Source organism: Papio anubis, chromosome 1 (assembly GCF_008728515.1).
Source record: "Papio anubis isolate 15944 chromosome 1, Panubis1.0, whole genome shotgun sequence".
Taxonomy (NCBI): Eukaryota; Metazoa; Chordata; class Mammalia; order Primates; family Cercopithecidae; genus Papio; species Papio anubis.
This window is the reverse complement of record NC_044976.1, coordinates 149,589,871-149,604,046: the sequence shown is the minus strand read 5'-3', so window position 1 is coordinate 149,604,046 and position 14,176 is coordinate 149,589,871. Positions and strand designations below refer to the sequence as shown.

Sequence of the window (14,176 nt, the reverse complement as noted above, 5' to 3'; positions counted from 1 at the left end):
GGCCATGGGAGGATAATGCAGGGTCATGGAGATGGAAGGAGGGTCATGGATAAAGACACCAGCTGCTTTCCTTTGGCTGACATCAACCCTGAGGCCATCCTGAAACTGCTCTACTTGGCAGCCTGGAGACACTGCATAGAATACCACCATCCCAGGCCGGGCGTGGTGGCTCATGCCTGTAATCCCAGCACTTTGGGAGGCCAAGGCGGGCAGATCACAAGGTCAGGAGTTCGAGACCAGCCTGACCAACATGGTGAAACCCTATCTCTACTAAAAATGCAAAAATTAGCCGGGTATGGTAGCATGCACCTGTGATCCCAGCTACTCAGGAGGTTGAGGCAGGAGAATCGCTTGAACCTGGGAGGTGGAGGTTGCAGTGAGCCGAGACCACGCCACTGCACTCCAGCCTGGGTGACAGAGCAAAATTCTGTCTCAAAAAAAAAAAAAAAAAAAAAGAAAAGAAAAAAAGAAAAAGAAAAAAAAAGAAAAGATTACCATTATCCCAGCTGAAGGCGTCCAGGCAACTGGACTCTTCAGATAGCTGGTGATAACAAGTAGCAGGTGGAAGCCAAGGGAGAATTTTTCACATATCCTTCATCTTCCCCAATCTCATTTTAGAATTTCTGAAGTAGTGACAGCTGGGGGGAAAGAAGTTTCTCCAGGGTCACTTTGGAAGAAGCAATGTATATTAATTTTCTCCTTACAGCCACTGAACTATGGCAGGTTAGAGAGTGGCAGGTCTTGTTGATGAAGTATTAATTTTACTGCAACAGGCTGGTCAACATGGTGAAACCCCATCTCTACTAAAAATACAAAAATTAGCTGGGAGTGGTGGCAGGCGCCTTTAATCCCAGCTACTCAGGAGGCCGAGGCAGGAGAATCGCTTGAAGCTGGGAGGCGGAGGGTGCAGTGAGACAAGATCATGCCATTGCACTCCAGCCTGGGTGACAGAGTGAGACTAGGTCTCAAAAATAAATAAATAAATAAATAAATAAATAAATAAATAAATAAATTGCTGCAACAGCAGAGAGCCAGACCCCACAAGGGTGATGGCAAGAAAATTGGCGAGGAATTCGATGTGTAAATCTTGGGTTGCCTCTGAATCCTTTGGCCCTGGGAAGGGAAAGCAGAGCCCAGCCTGAAAAGAGGCCGAACAAGAGGACAGACAATGGGGAAGGAGACCAGGGCACAGTGCCAGGACTTTTTATCCTATTAGGCCACAGCATTCCTGCAACTTCTGAATATACAACCTAAATCTTTTTTGTTGTTGTTTGAGATGGAGTTTCACACTGTCACCTGGGCTGGAGTGCAATGTGTGTGTGTGTGTGTGTGTGTGTGTGTATGTGTATATATATAGTATATTCTAGGATGCAGGCAGGGCACAGTGGCTCTTGCCTGTATTCCTAACACTTTGGGAGGCCAAGGCAGGAGGACCACTTAAGCCCAGGAGTTCGAGACCCACTTGGGTAACATAGCGACACCTGCCTCTACAAAAAAATTCTTAAAAATTAGCTGGGTGCAGTTGCAGGGCACCTGTAGTCTCAGATACTTGGGAGGCTAAGGTGGGAGGATTGTGTTGAGTCCAGGAGCTTGAGGCTGTAGTGAACCGTGATGGTGCCACTGCACTCCAGCCTGGGTGACAGAACAAAACCCTGTCTCTAAAAAAATTTTTAAATTATCAAATTAAAAAAATTTTGTCCTGCTAAACTATAATATACTTTAGGGAAGTCACATTTTTTATTCTCTCCCACCCTTCCATTGGCCCTTTGCTGTTGTTTAGGAGATAATGTTGATTAATTTGTTGACTGACCCTTTAAGATATCAACATCAATTGTTTTAAAATCTTAGTTTATCGAAAAAATGTTAGCCTAAAGACTGACTCCATTTGTCCCTCACACAGAAGCCAAGAGTTTCTATAAGATTTAGGTTGTATAGGCCAGGCGCCTATATATCTATATATACATATGTGTGTGTGTGTGTGTGTGTGTATCTCTCTCCAGGAAGAGAGAAATGTAATAATTTATAGGCAATATAGAATACATTGTTCTGTGGTAGCAGAACTCTTTCCTATGGAGTGTTGAGGATGACTTGGAAATAGCAGAATTTGGCCTTGCTGGTTGGGGGACTTAGATTATGAAGCACCTACTAGGTGCCAGGCACTGGGCTAAGAACTGGGAACACAAAGATGAGCACTTCATGGGCTCTGTCCCCAAAGGAGTGCTCACAGACTAGTGTGGGTGGCAGATCTGTGAACAGAGAACAGAGCAGAGCCCTGAAAAGAGGAGTGATACCTGTGTGGCTGGGAAGGTGAGCAGGGTGTATGTGGAGAGAGAGAGAGAGAGAGAGAGAGACAGAGAGAGAAACTTCCAGAGGGGCTCCACCGAGGAGGTGGCATTTGGGTTACGTTTTCTCTGTGGGTTTAGAGGAAGAGCATTTTAGACATGTGGACAGTGAGTAGAAAGGCACAGGCAGATGCCACACGGGAAAGACAGGCAAGCATTCAGAGGAGTCCATGTGACTGGGAGAAAGGCTGTACATACCATGTGGTAGCAGACAGTCTGGGAAAAGTGGGCAGGAGAAAGGTCATGAGGGCCCGGGTACCAAATAAAGTATGCATTTCTTTTTCTTTTCTTTCTTTCTTTTCTTTTCTTTTTTTTTTTTTTTTTTTTTTGAGACAGAGTCTTGCTCTGTCACCCAGGCTGGAGTGCAATGGCATGTTCTCAGCTCACCGCAACCTCTGCCTCCTGAGTCGAAGCAATTCTCCTGCCTCAGCCTCCCAAGTAGCTGGGATTACAGGTGTATGCCACCATGCCTGGCTAATTTTTGTACTTTTAGTAGGGACAGGGTTTCACCATGTTGGTCAGGCTGGTCTTCAACTCCTGACTTCAGGTGATCTGCCTGCCTTGGCCTCCCAAAGTGCTGGGATTACAGGCATGAACCATGAACCGCCACACCAGACCAAAGCGTGCATTTCTATCTTTTGGGAGATCGAGAGCCGGCCACTATTTTTGAGCAGGAGAGGAGTGGGTTCATGCTTACCTTTCAGAAAGATGCTTCACTGGGAGAAGGGGGTCTTATTGCTCCAAGAAGCCAGAGAAAGGGAGACCAGCTGTGGGGCAGGTGGATTGGCTGGGGGTGGGGGCACTGAGGCTTTTAGGCAAGGAGATGGCAGCAGCTCCCAGGAAGCCCACAGCTGTGTGACTCGCAAGAGGGACTGCAGACAGGAGTACTCTTTGAGGCGAGGGAGACTTTTAGAGAAAATGCCCTGTGAAAGCCATTTATTTTAACAAATACTCTTCCATTGCTCTGTTTTTATTCCCCTCAGATGCAACTTTCCTTCTGGGATTGTGAAAAGGGGTGTCATTTCTGCAGCTTTCTGAAGTTTGGGTAAAATTTCCTTTTCCTCTCAGTGGATTCTGTGTAGCAGGAAGCGAGTTGATTTCAGCTTTTTGTCTTCTGAGACCTACTTCAGAGTGTGTTGCTGCTGGTCCGAGGCTGAAAGGAAGGTCTGTGATGTCACAGGCTGCGAATTTTCTAGAAACGTGTTCCGAGATCAGCTGGCACAATTGTGTTTGTTGTAAAAACAAAAACATCTCAGGGGCAGTCCCCACAGTCTGCATAACAGGACCCGTCACCCCACTGCCTCGACGGTTAATCCCGACAACTCAGAACATCCCACTAACCGAGGTGTTATGAGGTAACTCTCTCCTCACAGGAAAAACTACTCTGTAAGAAAAGGGCACTGAAGGAAGTGGCTTTTGTTCTAATGCCGAATTCCAGGGAGGCTGGTGCTTGGAATGCTTACCTCCTCCTGACTTTTTACATGATTTCTCCAGTTCTTGCATTTTATACACCAAAAGCAAAATGCAACTTGACCCTGGACTGTTACATGGTGGCCCTGCCAGCCTGGCTGTGGAACTCAGGCTCTGCCGTGCACAGGCTGGTTAGTCAAGAGACTGGAGCAGAGGGCAAATAAGGTGGAGGTCATGGTTGAAATTCCTATAGAGGCCAATTGGCTGGGCACACCCTGCCCTCCACTCTCTCTGGCCCTGTTCTACAGGGGACTGAGTAAGAGGGTATAGCTGGCTCAGTGCAGTCCAGCACCACTTTCTTAAATCGCATTACACGTCCTGAATGGCCAGTAAGCAATACAGACTTCAGGCACAATGAGACCTTGCTTAAGCAGCCCTCTGGAAAAAAGCACCATTATACCTTTCAGCTGTGACTTTTTTCAGCCTTCATTAGTGATGTGGAACAGCATTGATTGCAGTAACTTTTCTACTAAACAGAAACTTTTGTCTGCTGCTCCAGTCAAAAATACCTGCTTTACAGCTTTAATTTGCCCCACAGAACTGCAGGTCCGTAAGGTGAGGCCATTTCCCTTCCCCACTTCCTCTTTCCATGCCCTTTCCTCACTCACTGATGGCCTCTTCTCTTCTGGCAGCACCCGAAGCCTTTTTTCTCCCTATCAAAGCAAGAAAGGCTCTTAGAATGGTTGTTTGCACGCACAAGTTGACAGACTGCCCTTCATGGCAATGATTCCTTGTTACCATTACTTCACCCAGACATTGCATGTCAGTGTTTTTTCTAGAAGGTTGTCAGTAGAAGCTGGCAGTTAAGAGTGGGTAGTTTAGAACCAGATCAAAGCCAGGCTAGGATCTGGCCCTGACAGTTACTATCTGTGTGTCTTGGGATAAGAACTTAACCTTGCCAAGCCTCAGTTTCCCTCTCTGTAAAGGAAAGCTCATACTGCAGTTATTGCACGCTAGCTCTCAGCATTGCCTGGCACATGACAAATGTTAGTTATGATTATTTATTAGCTAATTGACACACAGAAGACTTTATTCTGCTAAAGGCCTTATTACAACTGGCTAGCAAGTGGAGATAATTTTTTATTCAGACTTTTTTTTCTTTTTTTTTTTTTTTTTGAGACAGAGTCTTGCTCTGTCGCCCAGGCTGGAGTGCAGTGGTGCGATCTTGGTTCACTGCAAGCTCTGCCTCCCGGGTTCCCGCCATTCTCCTGCCTCAGCCTCCCGAGTAGCTGGGACTATAGGCGCCCGCCACCACACCCGGCTAATTTTTTGTATTTTTAGTAGAGATGGGGTTTCACTATATTAGCCAGGATGGTCTCGATTTCCTGACCTCATGATATGCCTGCCTCAGCCTCCCAAAGTGCTGGGATTACAGGTGTGAGCCACTGTGCCCGGCCTCAAATTTTTTATTATAAAAAATTTCAAATGTATAGAAAAGTTGAAATAATAGTACAGTTGACACTGAAATCCCTCATCTAGATTCTACAGTTATATACATGTTACCAAATATATGTTTTTTACTAAACTATTTCAATGTAAGATACAGACATCATCCCTAAATACTTCAACACACATCTCTTGAAAATAAGAACATCCTTTGATGTACTCACAGTAACCTTTATTACACTTAAGATAATTAATGATAATTACCTAATATCCCCTGGTTCCCAATTCCCAAATCATATAAAATTTTCCAAAATGTTTCCCAATATGTCTTCTAACAGATGTGTGTGTGTGTGTGTGTGTGTGTGTGTTTGTGTGTTTAAAAATTTCTGTAGCTTTTGGGGTACAAATGGTTTTGGGTTACGTGGATGAATTATATAGTGGTGACGTCTGAGATTTTCATACACCCATCACCCAAGTAGTATACATTGTACCCAATATGTAGTTTTTATCCCATACCCCTCTCTCATCCTCCCCCTTGTGAGTCTCCAAAGTCAATGCACTTTGGATGTTTTTTTTAAACAAGATCCAATCAAAATTCTTACTTTGCATTTGGTTGTGATGTCTCTATTTTATTTTATTCTAGAGCAGTAGGTGTGGGGAAATTTTGAGAACAACATTGTTACTGAAATCAGCTATTGGCTGCCAGGTGGAAATGGCTGCTGCCTCCACTGAGGCACACTGGGCCACATTTATTAACACAGGCTCTGTGATATGGTTGCATAGTTTGCTTTGCTGAACTTGTTGGTTACTAGCTTTACTGCTTAATGACTGGACATTAGAGACTCTTCTGTTATTTTTATATTCCCACCACCTTCACAGCACCTAACACACAGGTGGTCAATAAAAGTGGATGGAAGGGGCCGGGCACGGTGGCTCATGCCTGTAATCCCAGCACTTTGGGAGGCCAAGGCAGGCAGATCACAAGGTCAGGAGTTCGAGACCAGCCTGACCAACATGGTGATCTCTACTAAAAATACAAAAATTAGCCGGGTATGGTAGCATGCACCTGTGATCCCAGCTACTCGGGAGGCTGAGGCAGGAGAATCGCTTGAACATGGGAGGCAGAGCTTGCAGTGAGCCAAGATTGTGCCACTGCACTCCAGCCTGGGCGACAGAGCAAGACTCCATCTCAAAAAGAAAAAGAAAGTGGATGGAAGGAAAGGAGGCGAGGGGAAGAAGGAAGAAAAAGGAGAATGGGAAAGAGGCAGGCACTGGCAGGCACCTTCTTCCATGCAGAGTGGGTGCTTGGAGAGTCACACTGTGCCCTCCTGGGAAGCACCCACCCTACTTTGATTTGGGGAAGATGATTCCATGTGGGATGTGCCTTTTGTCCAAATAGGCCTTCTTCCTTCACATTCTCCTTTCCCTCTTTCCCACCCTCCTTACCTGAGCACTAGTTGGGATCCCTCAGACCTTCTGCTAACTTTAACTTAGTCTTTTCCTCTCTTCCCGTATACAAGATTAACATTTGACATTATTTTAAAAGTAATCTATAATAGATTATCTTTTCCTACAATCACACTCATTTTCCCAATTCCTTGGAAGGTAATTCCCACATAATTTATGATCAGTAATTAAATTCCTGACCACAATGAATCATGAGGAATATATACTGTGTTCAGAGGGATGGAGTGGTATCCATAAGGGAGCATCTGCTGAAGGGAGAGAGTGGACACATGGGGGTTAGCCTACAAAGCCAAGGGGAGCTGTCCTCCAAACACAACCAACAGAGTTCAGCTCAGGTTTAAGGGTCAAACTATTGCTTCTATTCTGTGTGGAGAGAACAAGGACTGAATTGGCTGGAATAGACCAAAGTTGGTAAAGTGAACTTTCTCCACATCTCATCTCTAATCTCTAAAATTTTGACTTAAACAAAATTTGAGTTAAAAATTTTGAGCAGATATAGGGAATGAATGCAAGAAGCTCTTGATTATCTATGTGGTGGACAGGCTTATTTTCATTCCAGGCTGTCCTACCACTCTACCACTTCTCCGTGCTGAGAAGTAGTTGGCGTCTATTCAAAGTACACAGGCCATTTAATTATTAATCGGAGCAAAACATTATTAGGGAAGTTAAACTGTTGACTAGGGGTGTGTGTGTACACATGTGAATATTTTCTTGATTATCCGGCTATTCTGTTTTGCCTTTTGCCTTTCTGGGTTCCTGCCCCTCTCCATTTGTGGTGATACCTGTAAGGTGATTATGTCACTGAATTCCTAAGAGCTTTTTGGTCCCTCTCCCATTCTCCTTGGATGTGTGTGGAAATGTTTGTCAGCAGGGGCGGACCAGGGAGGGTTCATGTACACAAGAAGTGACTGACCTTGGCCGCTGAGTGGAGCATGTATTTGTGACCAGGAAAAGGTTCAGTGTTTGTGTTTGATGATAGTTTTATGTCCTGCTGTCAGTACATAGGACTTTATAGGAGTTTCTGATGACCTAGGGCTCCAGGTACCATCATGATTATTTGGCCAATGATTTTAATGGGCCCATATAAACTTATTCTGTTTTTATATTAATAACAGAGAAGGAGATGTTGGAAGATTAAATATAGAGGAGGATGGGCTTTAGCTTCACTGTTCAAGGCCATTGGGAATTATTCTACAGAATTCGATCCAGCCTATTCTCATTATTTCCTTCTTCCTATGACTTTGATTCTTTCCTTATTCTTCCTTCCTCCTTTTTCCTTTCTTCTTTTTCTTCTTCTTCTTCTTTTTTTTTTTTTTGAGACGGAGTCTTGCTGTGTCGCCCAGGCTGGAGTGCAGTGGTGCAATCTCAGCTCACTGCAAGCTCCACCTTCCAGGTTCACGCCATTCTCCTGCCTCAGCCTCCCGACTGGCTGGGACTACAGGTGCCTGCCACCACGCCTGGCTATTTTTTTGTATTTTTAGTAAAGATGGGGTTTCACTGCGTTAGCCAGGATGGTCTTGATCTCCTGACCTTGTGATCCGCCTGTCTCGGCCTCCTAAAGTGCTGGGATTACAGGCGTAAGCCACCGCGCCCGGCCTCTTCTTTTTTTCTTCCTTGCTTTCTATCGTTCTTTTTCCCTCTTCCCTTCCTCCTCCCACCTTTATTTATTTCTTTCAACATGTACTGCATGCTTACTATATATTAGGCACAGTCTAAATGCCAGAGATGCAGAGATGAATAACACATGGCCCCAGCCCTCCTGGAACTCAGTTTAGTGTGGGAGGCAGATGGAGACACAGATCATTCCAGTACTGTGGTTAACAACAGAGATAAGTACAGGGTGAGCTCAATGTAGGGGTCCCTAATCCAGCTTGGCTTGGAAGAGAAGGCAGGAAGCTTCCTGGAAGAGATGATTGGCAGATTGATTGGGAGTGGCTGAAAGAGGAGCTGGGCTCAAGGCCTTTACCAAGCAGGCCAGGCCATTCACATGGTTTATGAGCACTGGATAAAGGGATCCAGTATAATAGGATGAAGGGCTTTGGGGGTGTGGGTCTTCCATGAGATATGACACCAGATTTTGATGTCACTGGATATGGTTAGGACCACAGGGGCAGGGCAGAAATGATGTCTACTACTCTGGGAAAGTACTAGTGACTTACCTCTGAAATCTGGGGACATTCTAAGGTATCTGCTCAGATGGTTGATCCTGGGGAATCCTGGAAGAAATGAAAGCTGAAATGAAAGATCACTCTTGAAGGCCAGTACATGACATATATGTGCTCAGGGGTGAAGAGTCATGTAAGGGGAAATGGGCAGTGGGTAGTCAAGGTGTGAGTGAAGATCACTGCTCACTAGAGTGGGGCAAAGAGGCTTGGGGAGGTGGAGGAGGACTCTTGGCTTCCTAAAAAGAAGGCCTAACTTGTGCTATGCCCAGGACTCTGGAGGAGTTTTTGGGCCAGTAGACAGGCAAGTGACCACAACAGTTCTTATGCCCCACAAGGGCAGAGCCTTACATTGGCAGCTCCCTGAGTTACTTGAAGCAGGAGACCTTTTATAACCTCAAGAAGACAAGAAGAATTCTGTTGAGGGAAGCTTAATCCCTGCTCTTTGGAGATCTCGGCGTGATAGTAGAAAAGCACATATGAGCTAGAAAAACATAAGTATCACATCCGATGATACCAACTGCAACAATGGTAATAGCCACTGTGTATTTAGTCTCTACCCTGTGGCAGGGCTTTTCATGTATTACTCAACCCTCACAACTACATAGTGATATACAATGATAAATGATATTATCATTCCCTCCATTTTATAGATGGGGAAATCAAAGTTTAGAAAGGTCACAGGTAGGGAGTCATAGAATCACATTTGAATCCAGATCATTCTAGCTCTAGAGCCCCTGATCTCAACTGCTGTTCTTACTGTGAATAAATACTCAGTGCAGCTTCTCTTTGACTTGACCATAGGACCACAGCCTACCTGAAACGGTAGAATAGAGAGACCCTAGAGACTGACAAACTGCATTTCTACAGCACTACTAGTTATTATGAAGATGGATAATCTAAAATTTTCTATTTCTCTAACATGTAGTCTTAGGACACTCAGTATTAGCCAGGAACATATGATTTAAGGGGAAAAATATGGATTAGAAAATAATTGCTCTGAAGTCTACTACTTTGGTAGTTGTTATGGAATGAATGTTTGTGTCCCTCCAAAATTCGTAAGTTCAAGACCTAATCCCCAGCCTGGTGGTAATATTAATAGATGAGGTCCTGAGAGCAGAGCCCCATGATTGGATGAGTGCCCTTATAAGAACAGGAAGAGAGACAGACTAGAGATTTCTTTCTTTCTCTCTCTCCATGGGTATACACCGAGGAAAGTCCATGTGAGGACATAGCAAGAAGGCAGCCATCTGCAAGCCAGGAAGAGAGCCCTCACCAAGAATCACATCTGCTGGTACTTTGATCTTGGACTATAAGACACCTCCAGAACTGTAAGATAATTGATATCTGTTGTTTGAGCCACCCAGTCTATGGTATTGTGTTACAGCAGCCTGAGCTGACTAAGGCAGTAGTTAATATCAGCAGCAGGGTGATCACACTCTCTGTGTGTGTGTCTGTGAACTAGATCCTCTTAGTCAAAAGGGTTGTTGACTGTGTCTTGAGACCCTTCACTCTCTATATTAGTTTTGGGTGTTCTTTTTCTCATTGGTATTTATGAACAATTTACATAAAAATGACTTTTAAAAAACCTTCTGGAAAAAATATATTAGTTGGTTTATGATTCTTCAATAGATGAGAAATTGGGCACTCCCTGTCACCTGTGGCCCCCAGGGAGGCAAGAAGATAGCTTTTACAAGTGAGAGGAGAGCTGGGATCTGCAGAGACCACTGGACTGCCTACCTCCCTCCTCGCTCTGGGAGTCTTCCGTGGGTCTGAGGGAGGCACAGATCATCTCTACAAGCTGTCTGGGCTCCCAGGTATTTGCTACAGGGGGTCTCGTGTGTTCAGAGGACCCGAAGCTATGGTACCCTTGAGGCTGAGGAGGAAGGTGTACTTTCTCCCCTGTACAACAGGCATGTGGAGAGCTGTGGCTTGGGAGGAGAATACCAGTGTGCCTCCCACTTCCTTAGCAGCCAGGCCTCCCTCCCCAGAGGGGCTGCACCATTTCTCAACTAGTGGCAGCTCATGAAATCCTCAAATAGGAGGTGTATTAGTCAGGGTTCTCTAGAGGGACAGAACTAATAGGATGGATTTATATATAAAGGGTAGTTTATTAAGAGGATTGACTCACACAGTCACAAGATGAGTCCCATAATAGGAGTAAGGAAGCCAGTTCGAGCCCCAAAGCTGAAGAACTTGGAGTCTGATATTCGACGGCAGGAAGCAACCAGCATGGGAGGAAGATGTAGGCTGGGAGGCTAAACCAGTCTAGACTTTTCACATTCTTCTGCCTGCTTTTATTCTGGCCACACTGGCAGCTGATTAGACTGTGCCCACCCAGATTGAGGGTAGGTGTGACTTTCCCAGCCCACTAACTCAAATATTAATCTCCTTTGGCAACACCCTCATAGACACACCCAGGAAAAATACTTTGCATCCTTCAATCCAATCAAGTTGAAACTCAGTATTAACCATCACAGGAGGAATCTGCAAAGATCATTTAGCCCAGTGCTTCTCAGTTCATAAAGTTCAGGCATCTTACCTGGGAACTTTGTTAGAAAGGAGTTTTTTTGTTTTTTTTGTTTTTTTTTTTGAGACGGAGTCTCACTCTGTCCCCCAGGCTGGAGTGCAGTGACATGATCTCAGCTCACTGCAAGCTCCACCTTCCGGGTTCACGCCATTCTCCTGTCTCAGCCTCCCAAGTAGCTGGGACTACAGGCACCCGCCACGAAGTCTGGCTAATTTTTTTGTATTTTTTAGTAGAGACAGGGTTTCACCATGTTAGCCAGGATGGTCTCAATCTCCTGACCCCGTGATCTGCCCAACTCGGCCTCCCAAAGTGCTGGGATTACAGGTGTGAACCACCGCTCCCAGCTGAGAGGAGATTCTTATTCAGGAGGTCAGGGTGGGGCCTCAGCATCTTTAACAAGTTCCCAGGTGATGCTGCTGCTGCTGATCTGGGGACCACACTTTGAAGAGCAAGAATTTACTCTATGTCAAGGTAGGCTACATTTCAGTGACCATCACAGTCAAGTAAGAGTCCATCCTGCTACAGAGAAGCAAATACTCTTCTTCAGCAGCTTTCTTACCTTTTATAAGTCATTATACTTAGCAAGCCCAAATCCCTTTAGTTTCATGCCCATTTTGTCAAGTTCTCCTCTTAGCAGAGATAGAGATGCAAAGTAGCCCTCTCCCATATCATAATCCTTAGTTATTTAAAGACTGCTAAGTCAGATCTATTTTTAAAAGCACCACTTCTCTCTCTGTTCTTATGCCTGCGTTACCCAGGTCGGTCAGTAGGAATGAAACTCCTGGGGCACTCTTCGCTGAGGACTTGGCACTGGGAACATTCATGATCTGCTTATGCAGCTGGAATCTCCTCACATGCCCAAATACTATTCTTTCTCAGTTCTCTATAGTAAAGGGACGGCAGAGTTATGAAAGTCAAAATCTGAAGAGGAGTGAAAACCTCCACTTAACCTTTAGTATCATAACTCCTCTTCTCAGAACTCGATCAAGGTGTTTATTCACAGGTAACAGTGACCTGGTTTGGGTTTTCTCTTTCCTCCCTGGCTCTACATGTCTCATGGTCAAGAGAACTTGGAAGCAAAAACTTAGCCATCTACCATAGCTAAGCGAAGGAGTCTGAATAATCCCCAACCAGGCCTGGCCCGGTGGCTGACGCCTGTAATCCCAGCACTTTGGGAGACCGAGGCAGGCAGATCACGAGGTCAGGAGATCGAGACCATCCTGGTTAACACGGTGAAACCCCGTCTCTACTAAAAAATACAAAAAAATTAGCCAGGCAGGCATGGTGGCAGGCACCTGTAGTCTCAGCTACTTGGGAGGCTGAGGCAGGAGAATGGTGTGAACCCGGGAGGCAGAGGTTGCAGTGAGCCAAGATCACGCCACTGCACTCCAGCCTGGGGGACAGAGTGAGACTCCGTCTCAAAAAAAAAAAAAAAAAAATTAATAACCCCCAACCTGAATGAGAGTCCACAGGTTGGATCCGAAGTACCCAAGTCTGTGATCGAGAGTTCTATCCTCCTGAACTCTCTGCTTTTTTTCTGCCCCAAAAAGGACTACCGTCAGGTCTTTGCACCTTTGTGTGACTTTAAGTCAACATGTTTCCTCTCTCCAGGACACTTTCTCTCCAGTATGGAATGAAATTTGTCCTTTGTTAAAGAGGCTAATGGTCCCAGGTGACAGGTTATTTTATGTATTATACCTGCCTAAGATGGCACAGTAGACATTGCCTACCAGAAAGAAGGTACTGCCACTTACAGGTTCACAGTGATATCCGGGGTGGAAGGGAGGGCTCTTCCAGAAGAAAGCAAGGCATCCAGGAGGAGACCACCAAGAAGGCCTGTGTCCTTCGCAGGTTTCTGGGGGTGCAGGGTTATTCAGAAGTCTGCTGTTACCCTGACCCCATCGTCAGCAGAACTTCCTCCATCATTTCAGAAGGTAAAATGAGACAGCTAGAGCAGAGGACGAGATGGCAACTTCTGTTTTGCTTTTTTTTTTTTTTTTTTCTGACAGCCAGTGTGTAGGGAGCTCTGTATGGGGAGTATGACTCACCAGTATTGGTCATGACTCTGGGCCCAGGATTCACAAGTGTTCCAAAAATAGCAACCGGCCGTGGTGTACACCCACAGCGCAGTTAGACATTTCCCATTGAAAACACTCAATGGGAAACCTACATGGAGAAAGGGAAGGTTAAAAGAGCTGTAATTACAGTTCTTCTAGTTAGCCTAGAGAATATCTTCCTCTCTGCTTGGTCATTTATATTTCTCATTCTCTTTCTGGAGAACACATTCCTCTTTACTTCAGCATTTAGTACTTGTTCATTCATCCATTTAGCAATTTTTTTTATTGAACATCTTCCCTGTGTCTAGCACCATTCTGGGTGTGAGGGAGGCACCAGAAATAAAGCAGTCCTTAGTCTCCTGGAGTTCACGGTTCAGTGGGGAAACTTAAGCAAGTGACCTAATCTCTTAAATTTCCTCATCTGTGAAACAGGCATAATAGGCCAGGCGTGGTGGCTCACGCCTGTAATCTCAGCACTTTGGGAGGCTGAGGCAGGTGGATCACCTGAACTCAGGAGTTCAAGATTAGCCTGGCCAACATGGTGAAACCCTGTCTCTACAAAAAATACAAAAATTAGCCAGATGTGGTGGCACGCACCTGTAATCCCAGCTACTTGGGGGACTGAGGCAGGAGAATCGCTTGAACCCGGGAGGCAGAAGTTGCAGTGAGCCGAGGTCGAGCCGTTGTATGCCAGCCTGGACAACAAGAGCAAAATTCTGTCTCCAAAAAAAAAAAAAAAATTGGCATAATAATGTACCTGAT

General features: G+C 45.3%; 1 long non-coding RNA gene across 4 annotated transcripts in view; it reads right to left on the bottom strand.

Annotated features, from left to right (window-relative positions):
• LOC103877986 overlaps positions 1–13,649 on the bottom strand; it is a 123,200-nt gene extending 109,551 nt beyond the window's left edge. For 3 of the 4 annotated variants that reach the window (XR_004178719.1, XR_004178721.1, XR_637934.4), the window contains exons 1-2: positions 13,112–13,649; positions 8,825–8,881 (exon numbers count right to left, since the gene is read on the bottom strand). This is a non-coding gene — a long non-coding RNA (uncharacterized LOC103877986). The remainder of the gene's footprint in view (positions 1–8,824; positions 8,882–13,111) is intronic. The other variant, XR_637933.4, reaches the window with a different exon arrangement.
• Positions 13,650–14,176: the final 527 nt, after the last annotated feature.